General features: G+C 44.5%; 1 protein-coding gene across 1 annotated transcript in view; it reads left to right on the forward strand.

The window, feature by feature from the left end:
* The window catches only part of NTRK3 (neurotrophic receptor tyrosine kinase 3), a 538,866-nt gene that overhangs the window by 59,674 nt on the left and 454,905 nt on the right, over positions 1–24,287 (forward strand). Inside the window, exon 2 of the mRNA XM_042988103.1 lies at positions 16,323–16,377. The gene's annotated coding sequence lies outside the window, so the exon portion shown is untranslated. The remainder of the gene's footprint in view (positions 1–16,322; positions 16,378–24,287) is intronic.

Below are 24,287 nucleotides of genomic sequence, written 5' to 3' on the forward strand. Positions count from 1 at the left end.
TGATTTCTGACACCATGGCATTTCTCCTTCTTTCAAGTACAGCTCTTGAATTTTCTACATATTTGTAGTTTGATGGGGGAATTGCATCAATTCAGCAGACCATGTTGCAAGAAATCTTAAAGCTCTCATTATTTGTACACAACATGATCATATACTTAAGAAATGGACTGGAAAGTAGTTGGAAATCAGAGCATTTTGGCAAGGTGGTCAGATATAAGATCTGCATACCCAATCAAATTTTTAGTAAAAATGGTGGGTTAAGCACACTCATCTAACTTGTACTGTCCTGAAATGCCACTAAAACTACCAGTAAAGAGTTCCTTTTTTGCCATAAATCTGCAAGGATTACAGTGAGAGTGGAGACAACATCACTTTGGAAGTTAGAAAGCAGATGATAGCTTTTGTAACTAACATAACAAAGAAAAGTCCTAAGAACCAATCATTTACACTGCAGCATCCTCAAAGACTCAGGGATCAGTGGCACTGGAAACTTTTGAGACTGGAGGTAGAAGGGGGAATAAAGAGGGTTGGTGGAAAGCTGTTTAAAAAGCAGTTGGAATGACAGTTTTTGCTTAATGCGTACGGAATTTCTGTGATGAAAATTTTTGGAAATAGGTAGTGGCAGTTGTTGCACAACATTGTAAATATAAATAATGCCATTGAGTTGTACACTTAAAAATGGTTAATGTGGCAAATTTTATGTTATATATGTTTTATCACAATAATAAAAGAAGTAGTCAGACCTTTACAGCCCCTCCCTTTCTTCTTGCTGCCGGGTAGGAAGTTCTCCCATCCTGGCCAAAGTACAAGTGGCTTATTTTATGGACAGGTAAAAGAGAGGGTCCAGACACAGTTGAACTCAGGGGTACATACTGAAAATAGGGGGACAAAAATAACTGAGCACAAACCAAATGCTAAGACTCCCAGCCTTCTCTCCTACACTTTGCCCTCCTTGAATCCCCAAACACAGGCCTTCAACTGCATAGCAGGAGATTGGAAAACTCTTCTCTGTGAAATTTGAGTAGCTCCAGAAGAAGCTGACATTGAAGGACTGATGTTGAGGTTCCCTAGCAAATGGCTCAGCCATATCATTTGACAGTGTTGTTCACAACCAGCAAGTTCCACCAATGGGCTCAGAGCTTCCAGTCAGTGCTTTAGGCCCCTACTCTTAAATATGGCCACCAGAGATCTGAGAAAAGATTCTGATATGAAAGACTGAAACTCCAACAAGCTTATAGGGAGGCAACAGGGAGAAAATAGAAATTTTGAAGGGAGAAGAAAATGTCAATGAAAAAGGCGATCATAAATATCCTTAGAGACATAACAGATGACATTGCATCTATGAAACAAGAACATAATGCTCTCTGAAGAAAGAATATTCAAAGAACAAAATATGCTGTTATAAATGAAAATCATGGTAGCAGAAATGAAAAACTCAATGGAAGGGTTAGAAGATAAAGCTGAGCAGATCTCTCAGCTAGTATAACAAAAAGACAGAAAAATGCAAAGTAGAAGAGAAATAATATATACACCTACATGTAAATCAACCTAGGATATTCAATATCCAAATAATAGGAGTCAGAAGGATGAAACAAAGAAAATGGACAAGAGAAAATAATTGGTGAAATAATTCAAGAAAATTTCTCATTACTTAAGAAAATGAAAATAAACCATTACTAAAAGCTTTTCATCATGAAATTTTAGAGTACTATTGTATTAATTTCCTATCACTCTGTAGTGAATTACCATGCACGTAAGTATCTCAAGTGAACGTACACTTATGTCACAGTCTCCAGGGGTTAGGGCATGGGTTAGACGGGTCCTCTGCTTAGGGGCTCCCAAGGCTGCAGTCTATGCCACATTCCAGTCTGGAGCTTGGAGTTCTCTTCCAAGCTCATGTGGTTGTTGACAGAAGTCAGTTCTTTGTGATCATAGGGCTGAGGTCCCTGCTTCCCTTCTGGCTGTCAGCTAGAGGTCACCCTCAGCTCCTGGAGATCCCTCAGTTCCTTGCCACACTGCCCTTTCACAAGCCCTCTCACAATATGGCAATTTACTTCTTCAGAGCCTATGGGAAAATCTCCCATTCCAGTCTAAGACAGAACCTTCTATGTATATAATACAATCACGAGTGATTAGCCCATCAACTTTGTCATAGAATGTCATCTAATCAAGGAAGTTACCATTCCATAATCTATTGGCTAGAAGTAAATCACAGGTTCTACTCACATTCAGATTCTATAAGGGTGTAAATCACTGGGTGGTCATCTTAGAATTCTGCCTACCACAACTGTTGATCAAACAAAGCTCTTACATACCCTCAAAATACAAAAACGCTAATTCAAAGGGATACATGCACCTCAATGTTTATGGCAGCATTATTAACCAAGATATGGAAGCAGCCCAAGTGTCTACTGATAGATGAATAGATTAGGAAGATGTGGTATATATACAAAATGGAATATTATTCAGCCATAAAAAGAATGAAATCCTGCCATTGGCAACAATGTGGATGGAGCTAGAGTATATAATCCTAAGCAAAATAAGTCAGAGAAAGACAAATACCATATGATTTCACTCATATGTAGAATTTAAGAAACAAAACAAATGAGCAAAGAAAGATAAGAAAAGAAAAGAGAGAGAGAGAGAAACCAAGAAACAGACTCTTAACCATAGAGAACACACTGCTGGTTACCAGAGGGGAGGTGGGTGGATGGGGGAAATAGGTGATGGGGGTTAAGAAGGGCACCTGTAATGAGCACTGGGTGATGTGTGGAAGTGTTGAATCACTATATTGTACACCTGAAATTAATATAACACTGTGTTCTAACTACACTGAAAAACAAACAAAGAAAAAAAACCAAAAGAAGCTCTTATAAATAAATAGGTTCACACAAACAATAGGAAGCAGAGTGATTCAGCCTTCTGAATAGCGGTATTGGAGCTATTGCTGTCACAATTCTGAAGTGAAATGATTTCTTACCTACAGTTCTATACCCAGTCAAGCTATCCATTGAATGTGAAAGTAGGATACAGATATTATTGGAAATAAAAGGTCTCAAATATTTATCTCTTGCACACTTTTTCTTAGGAAACTATTGGAGACTATATAAATCAAGGGAGTAGCTAAAAAAGGGAAGATATCTGATCCAAGAAACAGGAAATAAGGAGAATCTCTAGCATAGTGGTGAAGGGACATCCTCCAAAGAGTAATGTGGCCACATTAGTGCCGGACAGAAGGCTCGGGAAGGGGAAATTCATCATGATGAAATTGATACAGTAGCTGAGGTGGGGGAATATGATGAAAAATAAATTAGACAACTGGCAGGGAGTTTTCAGTTGAGCTAGGGATAAGAACACACAAAAAAATAATCAAACAGAATAAAATATAATTGTTAACTCCAGGGATATAACAAAATTATTCAGGAAAGGGAATAGAGCTACATGGCTTAGCTCTGCCTAGCTATAGGTTCATTACAGTGTAAATACTGAACATTAACAGTGTGATAATATAATTATATAGTTTTGAAAGGATGGTGTTATGGGTTGAATTGTATTCCTCTGAAATATGTTGAAGTCCTAACTCCTACTATGCGTGAATGTGATCTTTTTTAGACATAATGTCTTACAGTGATCAAATTAAGAGGAGGTCATTAGGGTGGGCTCTAATCTGATATGACTGGTGTATTCATAAAAAGGGCAAATCTGGACTTAGAGACAAACACACAGTGAGAATGCCACACGAAGATTGGAATTTTACGTCCACAAGCCAAGGAATGCCAAAGATGGGTGGTAGACCACCAGAATCTAAGAGAGAGGCATGAGACAAATTCTTCCTCACTGCCCTCAGAAAGAACCACCCCTGATGACATCCTGATTTTGGACTTCTAGCCCCGAGACCCACAAGACAATAAATTTCTCTTGGTTAAGCCACTCAGTTGGTTGTTCTTTGTTACAGCAGCCCTAGTAAACTAATGTGGATGGGGAGTATGTGCATATTGGTCAGGGGAAGGTTAGGGGGAAGTTAACAGATAATTTCTACAAGTAATATCAAGAAATAGCAGTAGAAACATGGTATTTAGAGATCGCAAGGTAAATACCAAAAGAATCATCTAAAAAAAATGAAAAGTTGTCTGTGGCAATGGGTTAAAGAGGTAGGGGAGAAGGAAGACTAAAGCTTCATGTTTATTTTAAGAAAAAGTCTTTGAACCAGATGACTGTTCAAAGACTTTTATGTTTACCAATATAGATTGATAGATTAATACAATAGCTTGATAGATTGATAAAAGTAAAAGCAAAAAAAAAAATCCTAATATATGAGTAATCATTAACCAGAATATATAATACAGAAAAAAAGTCCCATTCACTAGGGAAATAAAACTTCTATAATGGTACCCAGGAAAAAAAAATTTTTTTAGAGAGAGAGAGAGAGATTGAGAGAGAGAACAGGGGAGGTGCAGAGAGAGAAGGAGACACAGAATCTGAAGCAGGCTCCAGGCTCTGAGCTGTCAGCACAGAGCTTGATGTGGGGCTCAAACTCATGAACCGTGAGATCAACTGACTGAGCCACCCAAGTGCCCCAATACTGAGAATAATCTTAAACAGGATATATGCCAGACCTTTAAGGAGAAAATTCTAAAATTTTACTGGGGGACAAAGGTAAGTAAAAACTGGACCCTGTCTCAACCAGTGCATGTGGAGGCAGTGGCAGATAAACTTGATAGTGCAGTGTGCAAGGAGCTATTTGACCAGGATGGGGAAGGAATGTCCCCTGTGCCTGGGGAAGTCAGAGAAGGTTCTGCAGATGATGTGGACTTCGAATGAAAACCATGAAGGATGGAGTTCTCTAGAAGATGGGAAGACAGTCTAGGTAGAGAGCAGAGCCTGAACCAATGGACATGTGTTTGAGGAATAGAGTATTTGACATGAGGGAGGAAAGTGGGCATGATGGAGGATGGGGGGGGTGGGGGGGGTGGGGGGGGGAGATGAACCTGAACAGTGAAGCAGCAATTGGTCATTAAAAAGCCGCGTACACACAATGGGAGTGTTTGCTCTATTTTATAGGAATGGGAGCCTTTAAGGTTTTGAGGTAGCAGGATGAGAAAGAAGGTGAGGTTTGGGGCGCCTGGGTGGCTCAGTTGGTTGGGCTTCCGACTTCGGCTCAGGTCATGATCTCACGGTCTGTGAGTTCGAGCCCCGCGTCGGGCTCTGTGCTGACAGCTCAGGGCCTGGAGCCTGCTTCGGATTCTGTGTCTCCCTCTCTCTCTGACCCTCCCCCATTCATGCCCTGTCCCTCTCTGTCTCAAAAATAAATAAACACTAAAAAAAAGAAAAAAGAAGGTGAGGTTTGTCTCGTGGAACAAGCATGTGGATGACTTCCCAATATAAGAGGCCACTGTGGACAGACAGCCCTTGTTACTGGCTTGACTCCTTCAGGCAGGTTCTCTAAGGATACTTCTCGGCAGCCAGCCCCAGACCTCAGTGAGTATTGATTCAGGGGCATTATTGTGTGGTGTTATCAACCCACCTGAGGAGGTAAACTCCATGGCCATGGCCAGCACTTCCAAGGGAAGAGGCCTGTCCTAGGCCCAGTGGTGTGGGAGAAGGCCACTCCATCACACAGAACTTCCTGCCTCCCACTGCTTCTCCTTCACGTCATCAAGAGGGCAGAAATACCATGCCGAGACTCTGCAGTACCTACAGAGGAATGGATAGGAGCTGTGGGTTCTTCTTCTGAGGAGCCCTGAAAGTGCCTGCTATCAGCCTTAGTACAAGGCTCCAGGGGTGCCTGGGTGGCTCAGTCAGTTAGGTGTCTGACTTCAGCTTAGGTCATGGTCTCATAGTTCACAAGTTCGAGCCCCATGTCGGGCTCTGTGCTGACTCTCAGAGCCTGGAGCCTGCTTCGGATTCTGTGTCTCCCGCTCTCTCTGCCCCTCCCCTGCTTGTGCTCTCTCTCTCTCACAAAGAAATAAACATTAAAAAAAAATGTGACAGATTATAAAAGAAAAAAATGGCGACTCTTCTTAACTCCAAGAGCTTAACAATAGGGCTTTTGAGCCAATGTTGGCATAATGTCCCTCTGTAGATGACCTTGCTTTCGACTAGAAGCAGATGGGTGTTTTCTGGCTGAGCACAGCTCAGCATCTCTGGGCCAGTGTCACATTGAGAGAGGATGAGTGGTGGTGAAGAAAGTGGCACAAAGACCTGCTTCTGTGACTCTCTGGCAATTCCTCACCTGGGCTGGCTTTCCAGGCCCTGTGTCAGTGGACCTGGCCTATTTATGTCACTCTCCACCTCATTCACCACCTCCAGTCTCTAATCCTGCTTCCTTTCCTATGGTTCTCTAAACATCTTGGATTGGTCTAACCTCAGGGCCCGTACTGAAGTTTATTCCATTTTCTAGAATGTTCTTTCCCAGTTCTTCACATGGCAGCCTTCTACTCATTCTTTCAGGAGGATATTATCATGTAGCATTAACAGCGAGAACTCTAGAGCCAGTCAGCCTTGGTTCAAATCTAAGCTCTGCTGCCTTGAGCATGGTAATGGCTCCACGTGCCTGAGTGCCTGAATTGTTGTGGGGATTAAATGAGTCAGTGTCTGTCAAGTCTCAGGATAATGCCCATCCCATGTAAGTTCTTGTAAGAGTTAGCTATTACTATTAGTCAATAACATGTTACCTTCACTAACCCCTGCCATTCTGTCCTCTTATCCACTATGCAAGAATGTGTGATTATTTTATTTTCTTATTTCTTATTTTCCTCTCTGCTTCTAGAATACAAGAACCATGAGGACAGGGACCCTGCCTGTCTTGTTTACTGCTGCATGCCCCATGGCTAGAGCAGTGTCAGGCACATAGCACGTGCTCAAGAAGTAGGTGTTGAATGAAGTAATACAGTTAATGAACGTCTCTGAGGCAATAATTATTTCTTAGAGGTTGTAAGTGGGTAAAGTGCTTCTGAGCTTATGTGTGGTATAACGTGGTTTTTTTCATTAAAATTATTTCCCATCTTTGCCTCCTTGTTCAGACCCTTTACTAAAATTACTGCTTCAGTCCTTAGAACAGTGAATATGATGATTTTATTTTTATTTACCTTTATTTATTTTTTAAGTTATTTTACTGAGAGAGAGAGAGAGAGAGAGAGAGAGAGAGAGAGAGAGAGAGATAAAGAGACAAAGAGAATCCCAAGCAGGCTCCATGCTGTCAGCACAGAGCCCAAGTCAAGACTCGAACACAGGGCTCGAACTCATGAATATGAGATCATGATCTGAGCCAAAATCGAGTCAGATGCTTAACCAACTGAGCCACCCAGGCACCCTGGACATGATGATTTTAAATAGCAAATTTATAAGCTGCTGCAATCTAGACAAATTATTTTCTTATAATACTTAGGGTATATCCTGGTGTTTGGGTGTTTGCCCAATGTGCCATTTGTAGCCCTGTAAAAATCACACTGTGTCTTTTCACCTCAGAGGAGAGGGAGATATGACTTCTCATAGAGCACAGAACCCAGAAGGAGCTAAGGTAGGAATACAGATGAAAAACAACACAGCAGAGCCATCAAAACTAGTAACAGACAACTTGTAGAGCTTGTTGGCTGAGGCAGCCCTTTTATTTTTGATGGAGAATAAGTTCCAAGACTCCCTTGCAGCTAAGTCTGGGCATATGACTAGGCAATGGGATGTAAGTGGAAGAGGTGAGTGCAACTACTGGGAAGGGTCCACGAAGGGACTGTTCTTCCTTTTTTGTCCTATCTGAGAATGCAGATGTGGTGGCTGGAGCTGTAGCAGCCATATTGGCTCCTGAGTAAACAGAGGCCATGCTTGCTGGAGCTATAAGAGAAAAGGAGCTTTGCTTCATGAGGATTTTGTGGAGCAGAGCTGCCATTATCCTTGGACTATTTGTCTTTCAATGCTTATTTGAGAGAGAAATATAAACTTCTGTCTTTTTAAGCCATTGTTATTCTGAATTGGCTACTAGTCATCGCCAAACCTAATCTTAGCAAACACAGCATCATAATGGATAAATGCTGAATGTGATTTTGACATGTTAAATAAAAACTGGGGGCTGTCTGCAAATAGAAGGCTGTGACACAGGAAGTGCAGACAAGTGTGGGTCAAGATCAGTGTAGGAAGAATAGAAGAGGCTCAGCAGACTCCTTGGTACACAAGATAAGAAAAAATCCAGATCAGGTTAACAGATGGTTCTTTTCGTTAAATCCACTAAAACATGTCTTCAGTTATTAAGTGATAAGAAGTTAAAAATTAACACCACAGCCTTGCTAGGTAGCACAGAAGTTCCTCTACTTAAGAGAGAGGGTTACGTTCTTTGTGAGTCTGTTTGTTTGAGTCCAGGGGAACCAAGGCCCTGGGACCATTTCCACTTAATTGGAGTATGAGTCTTGTGAAACTTGAAAACCAGCAGATGCTTCTTCTTTGTGCTGATAAATATTTCCTGGGCCATCTTTTCTCCAAAGTAGATCAGTGCAGTGTACTAGGAGGTCTGTGGATTTGGGTGACACTCTCCCACCTCCACCTGCCTCCTGTGGAGCCCCTAAGCTGCCATGGTAGCTACATTTTCCACCTCCCCACTCCATGTGATGTTGTGAAGATTTGGAGGGACCGAAACTCAGGGTCCACCCCCAGTTATCCACTGAGGACCACATCTACACCACCAGCACCCCACCTTCACTTCTCTTGCTTTCTACCACTGTTTTCCATTTTGCTTCTTTTATAGTACTCACCAACATGTACACTTTTATGTTTTTGTTTGTTTATTGCCTGTTTCTCTCCGCATCTTCCCATAGTATGTATGTTTCTCAAGGGTGGGGACATATCTGTTTTAGTCACTAATGTGTTGCCAGTAGCCAGCAAGTATGTTTGGGTCGTATTAGGCGCTCAGTAAAACAGGTGCTGAATGAATGAATACACACTTCAACAACAGCACATTCACCATGCTCTGCCGTTGGGTCCTTGAGCCAAGTCCCAGCTTTCTTCTGAGTTGACATCTGGCTTATGGGAAGCCCATGTCGGTGCTCATCTTGCAGCCCCCTGCTCTCAAGCCCCCTGGCGTTTGTTCTTTCCCCTCCTCTCTTGCTGATTGTCATGGATGGTGTATGTGCAGCGGGGCTTATGCTAAGCATTCTCCCAAACCATGCCTCCTCTTGGGATGAATCACAGCACCAGGAGCACAACAGTCCTTATTTTTTCTCTGCACTTTCAGTCTTTTATTATCTCTTCTTTCAGTTCCATTGCAACTGCACACCTTTTATTTAAAACATTTGCTGTTCTTGTACTCATTGGATAGAGTGGGATTAACCACGTTTGCAAAACTAAGTAGAACCCTGGCAAGATTGCTGCTTGCTATCAAAAGACTCCGTGGTCCAAACTGGAAGGACCTTGCACTACAACTACTGCCATCTGCTGGTGGGAGGTCGAGCTGATGTGTTGCAGCTTTGTCTCCATGAAAGTTTGTAACTTGGACATTCTTAAGTAGAGAAGTTTTCAAAATTTTTAATCTGTAATTTGTTGAATTTAATTATACTTAAGTTAAAACCAGAGTATAATCTCTTTTTAATCTCTTTCCATAGTGTGTTAGTTCAAACATTCTCATTTATCCCTTTGTGTTGAAGCCCCAATGTCTGGGAATAAAGAATTCTCCTGAATATGGTCACAATTCGCTTTGTCTCAGATTGTGCTCTGCGGGGTGTTAACAGGTGCTCCTGCCTAAAAAATATCTGTGATAAAAAAAATTGGGAGTGCTGGCATACCTCGCTCTGGGATAGTCACAATGTGTATTACCATTTAAAAGGCTCTGGGTAACCAATGGGTATTATCACTTAAAAAGTCTTTTTTTAAAAAGAAAACCTAGTGTTTTTCAAACTTCCTTGACCATAGAACTCTTTCCTCATGTAACAGCCTGTGTTCCAACATTTTTGGGGACATGTTGAGATATATATTTATCAGGTAGATTATAAACGTTTCTTGGAGTCAAGATTCAGGTACAAAAAGGAGCCAAAACCATAGTCACAGCACCTCTGACAGAACACCGCCCTTGCAAAGCTCATTTCAGTCCTGGTGTGCAATACTTTAAACCAGCCCAGTTACAGAAGACAATGCCTGCTAGACATTCTGGAAAGGGTCCTCATGCTGTCTAGTTCAGTGCTACTGAACACCTTTCCCCAGCAGGTAATGTGATATCTCCACAATGGTTGCAGTTTGTGGAAGAGAAACATGAGGAAACTCCAGCAGCTACAGGAAGGCTTGAAGCACTTTCTTTGTTTTTTTTTGAGTAGGCTCATCTTGGCTTGCACATGTCTTAATCTGAGTAAAGCAAATTATTATTCACAGTGTGGGTGTGGCAGCCCAGGAGGACAATGATAGAAGTTCCAGTTTCACATTTTTCTTTATTTGGTTATGCATCCTGTGCATCAAAGTGATATAGGATGCTCCCAAGTCCTTCTAAGAGCTCAAGCTAAGAGACCCTATGTTTGGAGCTCCCCTTAAATACTAATCATCACATCAGAATTCCAGAGATTGTGTGCCTATGTGTCTATGTATGTGAGGGGGCATGGGGTGAGTTAGAAAGCATGAAAAATGTCCTGGGTTTTAGGAACTTAAAATTAAAGGGATGAAAGTTTGAAAACTTTTGTGGGAATGCTGATATTTTTGGGCATTTGCATTCTTACCCTTGGCAACTGGTTATGTGAGGTCAGAGTTTGCAACTATCAGCCTCTAACTACTCTGTAAGAACCACAGGGAGTCAGCTCCCCGCGAATACTGGCTGTGGATGCTCTGTAACTGAATTATTCCTCATGCCCTTAGAGTGTCCCTTAAATCCATGTAAGTGGTAGGTGTTCATGCTGGCAATATTTCGACAGCCAACTGGCCACAGATGGACCAACCTAACAGTTTATTTCACTCGATGATCAACTCCAATTTTCTAAGCACGTTTTTAAAATTATTATTTTTTTAATTAAAGTGTAGTTGACCTAAACACATTTTTTTTTTTTTTAAGTTTCTGACTTTCAAGTCAACTGATGGAGTGGATGAATCTAGAGGAATGACCTTTGTATGTGTTTAATTCCACAGACAATACTTTTGGAAATCAATTGATAATTTCCTGTCCTTGGGTTGTTCCATGGGCATAAATATCTTAGGTATGCATTCCCAAGGGTGTGGTCCAGTTCCTTCTCAAGAGGCTGTTTTGTTGCTATTATAGTAATCAGCAGCAGCAGCATTACCAATGCTTACATTTGTAAAGCTGTGTTCATGAGGAATCTTGGTGGCACCGAGGGCAACCCAGTTCAAGCTCGCTTAACACAATGAGGCTTTATTGGCTCACGGAGCTTGAAAATCCGTAGGGAGAGCTGGAGTCAGTCACTTTATCTAAACAGAATCTTCCCTTCTGTGTTCATCCACTTACCCTGCTTTAATTTTCCTTCATAACTTATCATTACTTGGCATTATGTTATGTATATACTTGGTATTTGTTTACTGCCTGGGATTCCTACTGGCATGCAGGCTCCAGGTGGGTAGAGTCTTTCTTTTGTTCACCACAAAATGCCAAGCATCCAGAAATGGACATGGAATATAGGACGGACATAATGACTAGTTGTTGAATGAAAGAATGAATGAATGAGTTCATGCAGGTGCTCAAATGACATCATGGGAAATTTGTTCTGAAACATCTCCCGTTCTGCTTCTCTCTGTGTTGCTTGCATTCTTTGGAATACCTCTTCCTGTGGGGGGACAAGATGGCTCCCAGCAGAGAGGACTGTTCTGTAGTAGAACCGGCAAAAGGCCCACTGGCCGGCTTAGGTCATATGACCATCCCTTGTCCAGTGAGCATGGTTGGGGGATGCTGTTGGCCCCACTGGACCACAGAGTCTAAGGGTGGCAGGATGTAGGCTGGGAAACTAGGCTGCAATAACAGAGTGTGTTAATTGCTTTTGGTTGCACTTTTTCAACCGATCCTTACAAAACCTTGTAAGAAAAGTAAAACAGATATTATCAACCTCATTTTACAGATGAGGAAGTTGAGGCTCATGGAGGGTATGCTTCTTCAAGCAATTAGGAAGTGGTGGAGCTCTGTCCTGACCTCAAGTCTTTTGGGGCTTCACCCACCATTCTTTCTACTATATCACATCATCCGACAGGGTAGCTTCTCAGTGTGGAGAAAATGGCGTGTGGCTTGTCTTTGTGGGAGGAGCTGAAAAAGTGGGAAAAGGTTAAGAGATTTGACGAATTCCTTGAAGGGTTGTTACTTTCCTGGCCCGGTGACTTTGTTTCTCTTGGTGATCTCTCAGTGGAGCCAGCTGGTTGGCAATGGCTGGCAGTAGCTGAAAGGTTTTCCCGAGTACAAGGGGAGGGAGGACTCAAGATGGCGGAGGGAGGGAGTGGCAGAAGCAGCAAATTCTCTGAGCCTGATGACCTGAATCTGGGAGAAATAAATGGTGTCATATTTAGGCAATTCACAATCCCCTCTGAGCCATGTGGAAGCAGAGTTTTATCTTCCTGCCAGCTTCGTACACATGTACAGAATACCAATTGTTAGGGAGGAGAGGACTCTCAGGGAGCATCTAGACTTAGAATTCTCAACCACTGTTTTATGGCCTGGTGAGCCGAAATTTTAGCACCTCATGCCCGTACCCTCCCCCCGTTTCTCAACTGCACCCCTCTCTCTCAGTCACGGTGGCTGGATCTCTTTCACTGTCTCGTGCTGGGGTCAGCGATAGGACAGTCAGAGGGTTTACCAGGTCACATTCTAATTTTGACTGGAAGACACTGACCTGGTGGATTCACAGTTGAAGAACCGGGCCAGAAAAAAGTAAAGTAATTTGTCCAGGATTGTGTGGTGAGAAGCAGAGAGGAGCTGAGCCTTAAACCCAGGATTTTTTTTTTTTTTTTTTTTTTTTAATTCAAGTTGTTTCCAGTGCTATAGTGCTTTCCAACTCTGGCTGGGTCTCACGTCAGGCCTTCTGGTTTAATTGGTCTGAGGTGTGGCCGAGGCATCTAGACTTTACGAATCTCCCTGAGGGATTCTAATATGCAGCCGGGGCCGAGAACCTGAGCAGGGCCCCACTCCCCCTCCATGGGGTGGCGTGCAAGGCTGTTGCTTGCTCCAGGAGAGAGTCGAGGAACTCAGGGTAGAAACAAATTAGAAAGCATTCGAGGAGATGATAGGACAAAGGAAGAGATCTAATATCCGTATAGAGGCCTGATGAAGGAAATCAGTACTGGCTTCCCGATGCAGACGGTGTTGGGGACAAGGCCACTGCTAGCACACGGCATTTTTGTGCAAATTAGAAACACATCCTCTCTAGAGACACTCAGCCCTGCAGGTGCCATGATTGGCAGGAGGATGGTTGCCCATCTGAATTTTATTTATTTTTTAATTTTAAAATTTAATTTTTTCACCAAAGAGGAAACTTTCATGATCAGCAAGCAAATGAAAAGGTGCCCCATGTCCATATTGATTATGGAAATGTTAATTAAAATGGTAACTCAACCTTACTGAGACCCTACTATGAACCAGGCAATATTCTAAGATTTTTCACGTAAGATGCCCTTTCACACCCATCAAACTGGCAGAACTTATAAAAGCACAACAAACAAGTTTTGACCATCAGGTACTGCTGGCAAGATGCAAATATTACTTCTCGATGGACATTTAGAGAGACCTGCAAATGTTTTTTAACAACATTTATTTATTTTTATTTTTAATTGTTTTTCATTGATATCAGGAGGTATACACGATTCATAGTTTATTCGGCAGCTTATAATCTGTTGTTACCCTTATTATTTATTTGATGCTTACATTGTCCCAGATCTGGCCAGCAGGACTGCCTTTTTGACGTGTTCCCCTCATATTTTGATCACCTGCTTTCATTCATTTAAGAAAAAATTATTATTTTATTTATTTATTTTTCCATCATGGTAAGTGTACTCCATAATCCCCATCACCTATTTGACCCATCCCTCCACCCACCTCCCTTCTGGTAACCATCAGTTTGTTGTCTATAGTTAAGTGTCGGTTTATTGGTCTCTCTCTCTCTCTCTCTCTCTCTCTCTCTCTCTCTCTCTCTCTCTCTCTTTCTCTCCCCCCACCCCTCTTTTTTCCTTTGCTCATTTGCTTCTTAAATTCCAAAGATGAGTGAGATCATATAGTATTTGACCTCTGAATTTTGTTATTATTTAAAAAAAATTTTTTTTAACGTTTATTTATTTTTGAGACGGAGACAGAGCATGAACGGGGGAGGGTCAGAGAGAGGGAGACACAGAATCCAAAACAGGCTTCAGGCTCTGAGCTGTCAGCACAGAGCACGACGGGGGGCTCGGACTCACAGACCGTGAGATCATGACCTGAGCCGAAGTCGGCCACTTAACCGACTGAGCCACCCAGGCGCCCCTTGACCTCTGAATTTTAAAAAGGACCCTTGTACCCTGTGAGCCCAGTGAGCATGAGACTCAGTGAGCAGAATAAGGCTGGGGTTTCAGCCTCCACTTGCCCCCTTGGATGTGTGGGTGCCTTGTGCAGTGAAATGAACAACCTGTGCAAGAGTGAGGCAGCCCTGGATGGGGAAATCCACCCAGCTTGAAATCCCATTCAACTACAGGCCGAGTCTCTGACAATCTTTAGAACTCCCTTCCTGTTAAATTCATCTGTTGGACAGGTGGAAACTCATGGGGTCCTAGGACTCTAGTCTTTGAACTGATAAACAGAAATTGGTTGATAAAGAAGAAATGGCCAGTGTCTTTGGGAAGCTCCCAGTCTATCTGAGAGTGGATGAAACTGGGCATAATCAGAAACCGTAAGAAGGTAGAGCTGAGTAGAACTGAAGAAAAGGTGGCCAAATCCATAACGTAAGACTTAGAAAATAAGATGGCTCAAGGGAATTCGAAGATTGTTAAAAATAGAAATCTTCTAAAATATTTTTCCATGTTACAAAAGCAATCCAAACTAATTGCAGAAAATGTAGAAAATAGAAATGAGCCAAAAGAAGAAAAGCCATTTGAAATTTTACTACTCAGAAATAACCACTCACAGTTTCCTGTTTATCCTATCAGTCTCTTCTCTATGCTTATAGATACATTGAGGATACATTTATACATATCGCAAACCCGGATTATATGTATAGACTATTTTCCAGTCTTAACAGTATTCCACAAATTTTCTAAATAGTGGGTGATTTCCCTACCTTGTTATATTGCTATGGTTGCATGGCAACCCATTTAATGAGTATATCATAATTTATTTAATCCCTATTTTGGAATTTACGTTGTTTCCAGTTTTTTAATATTATAGTGTCTGATGAACATCCTTTGAGTTTTGCCTTTCACCGCATTCCTGAATGAACGCTTATTAGTGGAAATCAGGGTCAGATACATCTTGCCAAATGACTCAACAGGAAGACTGTGCCATTTTTGGCTTCCACCAGCACTGGATGAGACTGTGGGTTTCCTAGAAGCCTCCCCAGTGCGGGTTAGACCAATACCTTTGACTTTAGCAGTTCCATGGCTCTAAATAAGATGAAATGGGCTGCCCTTCCTGGGATTTAAGGGCACAGCTTGAGACCCCGAAAACAGGCAGTCCCAAAGAGCTGGTTCCAGGAGTGTGTTCTCACACATCAAGGCTCAGAAATATGTTTGTCCATCCTGCGCTGAATTGTAGGTCAGAGGAAGTATCTGAGGCTGCATTGCATTTCCTCCCACCGTCTGGAGACCAGGGACAGAGTTCGTTTCTAGGCGTGGTGCTCATACGCACCCCCGCACAAGCGTCTAGTCGCCAGGCACTGCCTGTGAGCACCGTGGGAGGGCCGGGGGTGCGGGGGAGGGACATGCTTCCGCACAGGAGTAAGAAGACCTGGGAGCGACGTGGTGAGTTGCGTCCCTGAGTGTGCGGGAGGCATTCGACGCACTGCCAAGTGAGGAGGATGCGGAGTTCTTTTCTTAGAAACCTCTTTCCTTTTTTCTTTTCGTAATAAAGTTTAATGTTCATCATAAAAATAATGCACATTCTCTAAAGAAAATGTGGAAAACATGGGGATATAAAGTGAAGGAGAAATCACGCAGGGGCACACCACCCAAGGACACGTCTTTTCCATCTTGTGTGTGTGCGGATGTGTTTGTGTGCACAGTTGTTTTTATGTAGTTGTAATCACAGTAAATTACTTTTTTGTCCTTCTTTTGCTTTAACATCATATGCATTGTCCATGTCACTACATAGTCTTGATAAACATTTTTTGATTATGTAATTTTCAGTTGTGCGACTGGGCTACCATTCATTGTTCAGTACTAATATTTAGACTATTATTTCTATTTTGCAGATGAAGAAACTGAGGTCTATAGGAGATATGAGATTTACCCAACATCACAAGACAGGTAAGAGGCACAACCAACATTTCATCCATTTATCTATTATTATTCATTCACTCAACAAACATTTATAGGGCACCTGCTATTGTATCATATGCTATAAGGCCTTTGAGGAGCAAACACAATATTCCTGCTCATGTGGTATTTATAAATCAGTGGACAGTATGATCTCATTGGAGCTATGACAGAATCACCCCTTGGTTCTTTGTGACCTCAAAGAAAGGGCACTTGCCCAGTGTGCGGTTTGGGAATGCTTCCTGGAGGAGATAATGTCAAAGCTGAATCTTACAGGAAGAACGAAAGTTTGGGAGCAGGGCAGAGGGCACAGCCTGTGTGGAAATCTAGAGGGACTATGCTATGCTCTGGGAGCTGTGAGTAATCGGCCGTGGTGCTTGTTGGGAGAGCCTGGGCTGCATCTGTGGGTGCGAACCAGCTCACATAGTCGAACTTCTATGGCCGGCCAAGAACTTTGTTCTTTATCCTGAAGGCAGTGGGGAACCTTTGGTGCATTTTAGGGAGGAGGTGTTGGGGCCCACACTGAGGAGAGCTGGGAAGGAGGGGAAGGTATGGATTTAAGAAATAATTGGAAAGGAAGGCTAAAGGCAGACACAACTCTGCAAAGTCTTTGTAGAGGATAGGGCAGTCTGATGCTGCCACTGAGTTTGGGAATCTGTGAGGAGAGGAGATAATACACTCTGTCTTGGAACTCTGTCATGGGTTTGTTCTGAGGTACCTGTGGGACTAAGTGGGCAGTTGCGTGGAGAGAGATGGGAGGTTTGGGTGGAATCAAGGGTGGGAGGGGAGGCATTAGGGTCTAGATGCTATTCAAAGACTGAAGGAAGATGAGAATCAGAGTACAGAGCAGTGGTGGGGCAGCCTATGGGTAATCTGAAACCCCTCGAAACCCATGAACCCTCAATTCAGAAATCTACAAACAGAAAAAAGTTTAAAGGGTTTTAATAACTTTCTTGGGGTTTATAAGTGCTCTGAAGCTCATCCATGGTGTGGAGAGAGAAATGAAGTCTAAGACGGCATTCTGGAGGACACCAGTATTTTCAGGGGCAGGTGGTCAAAGGAAAACCTTCAAAGAAGATTGAGAAGGAACTGCTTGGGTTGGGCTGGGGGCAGGATAAAAACAGCGAGAGAATGACATTCTTCAGTTGCATAAAGAACTAGGTGATCAACAATATCTAAGAGTTAAGGTTAAGGTTGGTTTTAGGTTAGCATCAGATGAAGCTAAAGTTCAATAGGGTTGAGCACCAAGAGCAGTGAAAAGATGCAAGGCTTCCAGCTCATGGACCAGATCTCTCCCTATGCCCTCCTTCTCTTCTGTGATTCTCTGCTCAGGGCAGAGAGCACTCACCCATTACAAAGAGCCCCTCTCTGAGCGCCCTCTTTGGGAAAATTTGGTACATAAGAGTAAGACATTGCAAACGGGCTCTGAGCTGAGACCGCGTAGTTGATGGTTGCCCTTAATTCTCTGTCACTGAATATATCCTTTGCTCTGAAGCCTTGTAATTCCTTCCACAAAAGGGCAAGTGTGTTTCTCTGCTTCCTGACTTTGGGTTCAGCCATGTGGCTTGCTTTGACTGGTTGGATATTAGCAGAGCGGATTCCAGAAGGAGCTTGGAATACCTTGTGCAGTTGGCCTTGCCCTCCTGATCTCTGTCACTGCCCTGAGAAAAACCTGGCTGGGGGGCTCCCTGCTCCCACCCCTTTGCTGACCCATTGACTCACGAGTGACAAAGTCAGGCTAGTTATGGTATGCCACCAAGACTTATAGGTGCCCTGTTTCATGGCAGCCGAGGTCTACAGTGCTTCTTCAGTAAAGCTCTCTGCACTTCACAAAACCTTTCACCTGCCCTGTCATTCACCGGTCCCTTCCTCAGCATCTCTCTTCCTGACTCCCTGGGGGCATTGCTCCCCTGTCATAGACTCAGCCCCTAGCTCCAGGACTTGATCTGGAGCAAGAGGGTTTGAGGTGGCTCTCACCCCACTTCCCATTATCCAGGTCTCCTCACTTTAGAGGCAAACCCAGCATGATGTGGCACTCAGATTTATACCTGCTGTTTCTGGCTTATACCTGAGGCCTAGGCCCAGGCAGGTGCCCTTCTGTTCTAATTGGGGTGAATTGAATAATCCATTCAACACATTTTATTGACCTGCTACTGTATGCTAGTTCATTAAAAGCAAACTCTTATTGGGGCACCTTGGTGGGTCAGTTGGTTGAGTGCCTGACTTCGGCTCAGGTCATGATCTCACCGCTCGTGAGTTCAAGCCCCGCGTCAGGCTCTGTGCTGACAGCTCAAAGCCTGGAGCCTGCTTCAGATTCTGTGACTCTGTCTCTCTCTGCCCCTCCCCTGCTCTCTCTCTCTCTCTCTCAAAAATAAATAAACATTAAAAAATTAGCAAACTTTTATTTATTTATTTATTTATTTATTTATTTATTTATTTATAAAGAGAATAGCTGTTTGTTTTCATGCAATGTCTCAATGTCTGACACGTAGTTGGTGAATCACTGATGGCAAACACATTGCCATTCTAGAAAATATTGTAGTGAAAATATTTGCCTATAAATCTTGGTTTCCCAATTGACAATAAATTTCATATTAAAAAAAAAAAAACAACCTAGTTTGTCTAAAAAAAAATCTTGGTTTCCATGAAAAGAATCCTTATTTTTATTTATTTTTTTAAACAGAGAGAGAGAGCAAGTGGGAGAGGGGCAGAGAGAGGAGAGAATCTTTTTTTTAATTTAAAAAATTTTGTTTGTTTGTTTTTGAGATAGAGCACAAGTGGGAGAGGGGCAGAGAGAGAGGGAGACACCGAATCCGAAGCAGGCTCCAGGCTCTGAGCTGTCAGCACAGAGCCTGAGGCAGGGCTTGAACTCGTGAACTGCTAGATCATGACCTGAGCCAAAGTTGGACGCTTAACCGACTGAGCCACCCAGGCGTCCCAAAGGAGAGAATCTTAAGCAAGCTCCGGGCCTAATGCAGAGCCCGATGCAGGGCTTGATATCATGACCCTGAGATCATGACCTGAGCTAAAATCAAAACGGACTGAGCTACCCATGTGCCCCTTAAATCCTTATATTTTTTAATTGCAACTGTAATGCATGCTTGTTTTAACAAATTAAAATATCAAATTACATTTAAATGTTAAAGTAATTAATAGGAGCTTGGTTTTTGTATCTCCTAGAGGACTGTCTGGTGGGTAAAATGGGGCTCAGCTATGCCTCAGTGTTGTGTTTTGTGTTAGGACTGGGCCTGGCCCAGGGTAAACTCCTGGCAAATGGTAACTTCTGTGGTCATTACCGTCCCCATCAACGTCTGGACGCTCAGTCTTTGCTCTTCTCTGCCAGCGGGATGCTGTTGAGGCCCTGCCAAGCAGCTCTTTCTGCTGCATCCTCCTGGGTCCACCCTTTGTGCCACGCCTGTGACTGCCAGTGAGCAAGGTGGCTGGCGTTTCCCACTTGCCAGCTTCTCCTGGAGGCAGAAGTGGTGGTCGGGGGGAAGCGATCCTGCAGACTCCCTCAGCGTCTGCCATTGCGTGGCCTGTATTGCTGATTGCTCCCCAGGGATGGAGATTCCTCCCTGAAGCCTCCTGCCCTCCTCCTTCTCCTCCTCCCATGCATGCAGTCGGTCTCCAGGGCCTTGCGGGTCCCAGCCCTCCCCTCCCTCGCAGAGTCTCATGGGACTGTCCTTTCTCCTCATCGTGGCTGCCGCTAGCCAAGGTCAGGTTGGCAGAACTCCTGCCAGGAATATGGAAACGGCTCCCAACTGCTCTCCCATCCTCTAGCTTCTACCTACATCGCCTGATTAATTAATCAGAGCCTGATGAATTAAAGTGTATTTCCGACCCTGTCTCCTGATGCTCATAGCCCTTCCACGGCTCCCCATTGCCTTACTGAATCATTCACAATTGCTTTAAGGCTCACGAGGATCTAACCCTTGCTAGTTTTCAGCCCTTCTCTGTGGCCTGCTCCTCACGGACCCTGTACCAGCCAATCTGGCCAGCTCCTTGAATGTGTCCTTCACTCTCCACCTTCTGGGTCCTGCTCATGCTCTCTCCTATCCCCATCCCCACATGTCCATCATGCCTGTTTCCAAGAATGCCCCGTCTCCACAAACGCTTTTCTGATTTCTTCAACTAGAATTGATTTCACTAGGCTCTGAGTGCCATAGCACCCTCACTCTGGAAGGATTTCTCCGCCTCTGTTCTATTGAGATTTGGGGGCCGAATGAGTCCTTGTTGTGGGGGCTGTCCTGCTCACTGTAGAAAGTTTAGCAGCATCCCGGGCTTTTACCCACTAGATGGCCAGTAGTGCCTCCCCACCGGGCTGTGGCAACCAAAAATGTCCCCAGACCTGGCCTAAAGTCCACTGGAGGGGGAGGGCGGAGTGAATCCCCTGCCAGAGAGAACCCCTGCCCTAGATAGAGAAACATTTTTGCAACAAATCTCCAGGCCACTCGGTCATGTACAGCTTGTGTCTTGCCTCGGATGATGCTGTGGAATCGTGCCAGGCCCTTTTGAGCCTCTAGCTTTTGTTCACGCTCTTTTCCTGGGAATACCTTCTCCCCTCTCTCCTTCCTCTGCCGATTTCCTCCTCAGCCTTCAAAGCCTGGATGACAGGCCACCTCTTCCAGTAGCCCATCTCAGCCTGCACTCTGCCTTCCCAGGGCAGAACAGATGGCTCTGTTCCCTGAGTTCCAGCAGCACTTTGCACAGACCTTGATCATGGCCCTCACAGGCCATGCGCCGTGTTCTAGAAAAAGTAGTTTAAGTATTTATCTCCCCAGGTAGCAAGTGAGTTGTGATGGGGCAGGGAGCTCAGCCGGGGCAGGCCCCCCAAGGTGTGCCAGAGCCCTGCATAGGTAGGTCACTGCAGCACAGGGCCATGCCCATCTAGGAACAACAGTGCCTGAGTTCAAGTCCTCACTTTGGTACTTACTAGTCGTGTGAATTGGGGTGATTTATGAAGGTTCTCTGGAGCCTTAATTTCCCTCTCTGTAAAACTGCCTTAATAAGAATATCTATGTTATGGGGTTGTTCCAAGGAGTTAGCAAAGTAACAAATGTAAAATGCTCTCCTGGTACCTGGCATATAGTAAGTGCTCAGTAAAGATAGTAATTAGTGAAGAATGAAGGAATGATTGAATGCACGATGAACCAAGCTGCACGGGGTGTGGATTGCACTGGCTGGAACGACCTCAGGAGCATGGGTATTGCCTCCATGAACAGAGCCTCTGTGACCAACACTCCCCCCCGCCCCTCCTTCCAGCCATCCTCACTCTGCCCTCCCCAGCCTGGCAGCTTGGGCAGTGAGCATAGTCTGGTCAGAGAGAGAGGGCTGTGGGCTCACTTCCCCGTGAGGTAGCCCGGCTGGGCGGAACAAGGACAGACATTAAAAACCTATTTTCTCACTGGGCATAAGTAATTGGCAAAAAAGCTCTAAATCCATAGCTGTCAGGTGAAGTCATTTCCGAGAGAAAGGGATGGAGGGAGAGAGCTGGAGGGGGAGCTCGGGGCGGGAGCCAGAGGGAGGGAGCGAAATGCAAAACAAGGCACTGGAGAGGCCAGAACAGAAAATCTTCTCCTTCCTTCTCCCAGGCCAGACCAGTTCTCCCGTTATCAACCCTCCCTCATTTATTTTTCTTCTCTGGAAAAAGAGATTCCTAAGGTGGTAAGAGGACGAAAGCCAGCCCTGGAATTATTTAATGAGCCAGAATGAATTGCATTTGAAATCATTTAAATGGGATCTGGGAGCATTTAACTGCAGCTTGGGATCTTAACCAGAGTGAGAAAGGATCTTTGTGCTAATTGCTGGCAATGATATTCCTGCAGAGAGGGAGAGATAGCAGCGAGCAATTAGCAGCCGAGGGGTAATTTCAGAGTCTGGGCTGCTCCGTGGGAGTGAGCACCTTGACGTTGTTGCCTGGAGAGCCCAGTCCCCCAGCAGAGGGCAGGAGAGGCCTGGGACCCTGGATGGGGAGAGGAAGGGAAGGGCTACTCGCAGGGAGAGGGAGGGGACCGGGATGTGTCCTTCTGCAAGGGACCAGAGGTCCCGCATCTGCCCTCTGAGGGACAGGCAAGGAGGCGGGATCTCCGGAAGGGAGATAAAATGAAGCTGTCGCTTTCCAGTGGTTCCCGGCCACACCTTCCAGAGCACCACCTTTGGGAAGGCAGTGAACTTTGCTTGGATTCCGGGCGAAGGAACAGAGACAACCCCATTTCAGTTCTTTCTCTTCCATCCCACACACCTACTTAGAGATCGCCCTGTCGGTTGCACTGATTTTGTCACGGAGTGTAGGATCCTATTTGTTAGCTTTGTGATGGATAAGTCACCCTGGGAAGATGATATGAGCCCCCTCTTCTACAGACGAGAAACCTGAGGCTTTTGACTGTGACTTAGTTGAGGACACATAGTTGATGAGACAAAGGGGGTGTGTTGATAAGACCCGGGGGGGTGTGTCCTGAACATCTGCCAGATAGAGGTCATTGTTAGGGTATTAAGACAGATATGAATGCCATTGTCCCTGTCCTCCAGGATGAGTCTATGAAGCCCATACTCTAGAATCATTAATAATTGTGAAAGATTTAAAATGCTAACTTCCATATGGAAGATACAAACGAAAGCCACAATGGCTTTCTGAATGGCCGACCAGCAAAGGTGTCACCTTGGGGGATTTGGGCGTGTAGAGGTCTGGAGGAAGAGACTGTCAAGAGAGGGTATTATTTGAGCAAAGACAGGAACGTGGGAAAGCACGGGATGTGTCCGGGAGACATGGGGCCTTTCTGTATGTCTGGAGAGGAAGCTGGGTTGGGGGAAGAGTTGGGGTCAGATAATGGAGAGTTTTGTTTGCTGGGTCAATTTGCAGGTAGTGGGGAGCCACGGATGGTTTCTGAGCTGGGGAGTAGCTGCAATCGAGTAATCTGGCAGCAGAGTGGGGGAAGATTTGAAGTGGAAAGGCAAAGACTGCTGGAGCCAGCCACAGATGGTTATAGTAGCCCATAGAAGAGGCAGTAGGAGTCTGCAATGGGGCAGTGGTGTAGGATGTAGAGGGCACCCCCGGCCCCATCCACTGCTTCGTCTCCAGCACCACCACACTGGCTGTCACGGGTGTGCTCTGAGGTCCTCAGCGTGGGTTGGAAACACGGATGGTGGGCAACATGTGTCTAAAATTTGGAGCACAAGGCTGGTGTAGCCAGGAGGTCATCTGGTCACTTGTACTAGTCCTTGCTCTTGGCAGATGATAGCCTAAGCCACCCAAGACCATGGTCGCTTAGCGTGTTTATGGCTCCACAATCTCTCTTCCCCGCAGAGGTCTGCGTTTAATCATCCTGACAGTTTAGCAATCCTATGCTAGAGCTTCCTCAGCTTTGAGCATGAGAATTTTCCAACGCTGAGCTGTTGGCGGAGGGAAAGTGCTGATTCCCAGATGTGGTTGTGGCTCATCCCTGCAGTTGGGCAAACAGAGAAGGCCTGACGGGAGTGTGGGAACAGGGAGCTAGACCTCGTGGCCTTTGCGTTTCTTTCCTGACTCCTAAATTTCCCTCATTGTACCACATATTCCTTTCTTTCTATCTTCTGTGCTGCCTCCTCCAGGAAGCCACTCACTCCCCACAGCCACCTTGTGCCTCTCTAATGACCTGCGTCCTGAGAGAGTTGCCTGCGGAGAGATTTGTGTCTGCTTTGAGGGCAGGGCCCATGTCTTGTACATGTTCCTTGGTTAAGACCAGCAGAAGGCATGATAGAGAGAAATTTTGTATTAATACTTTGTTATTCTGCTACTATAACTAATGCTAATAATAATCGTAATTAAAGCTACTACTGCACTGATCATATGGTGAGCCTCTCAAGACATTACTTTTAATTCTCAAACAAACCTGCAAGGTTGGGATCATTATTACCATTTTGAA

The sequence above is a fragment of the Panthera tigris genome, chromosome B3, assembly GCF_018350195.1.
Source record: "Panthera tigris isolate Pti1 chromosome B3, P.tigris_Pti1_mat1.1, whole genome shotgun sequence".
In the NCBI taxonomy this organism is placed as follows: domain Eukaryota; kingdom Metazoa; phylum Chordata; class Mammalia; order Carnivora; family Felidae; genus Panthera; species Panthera tigris.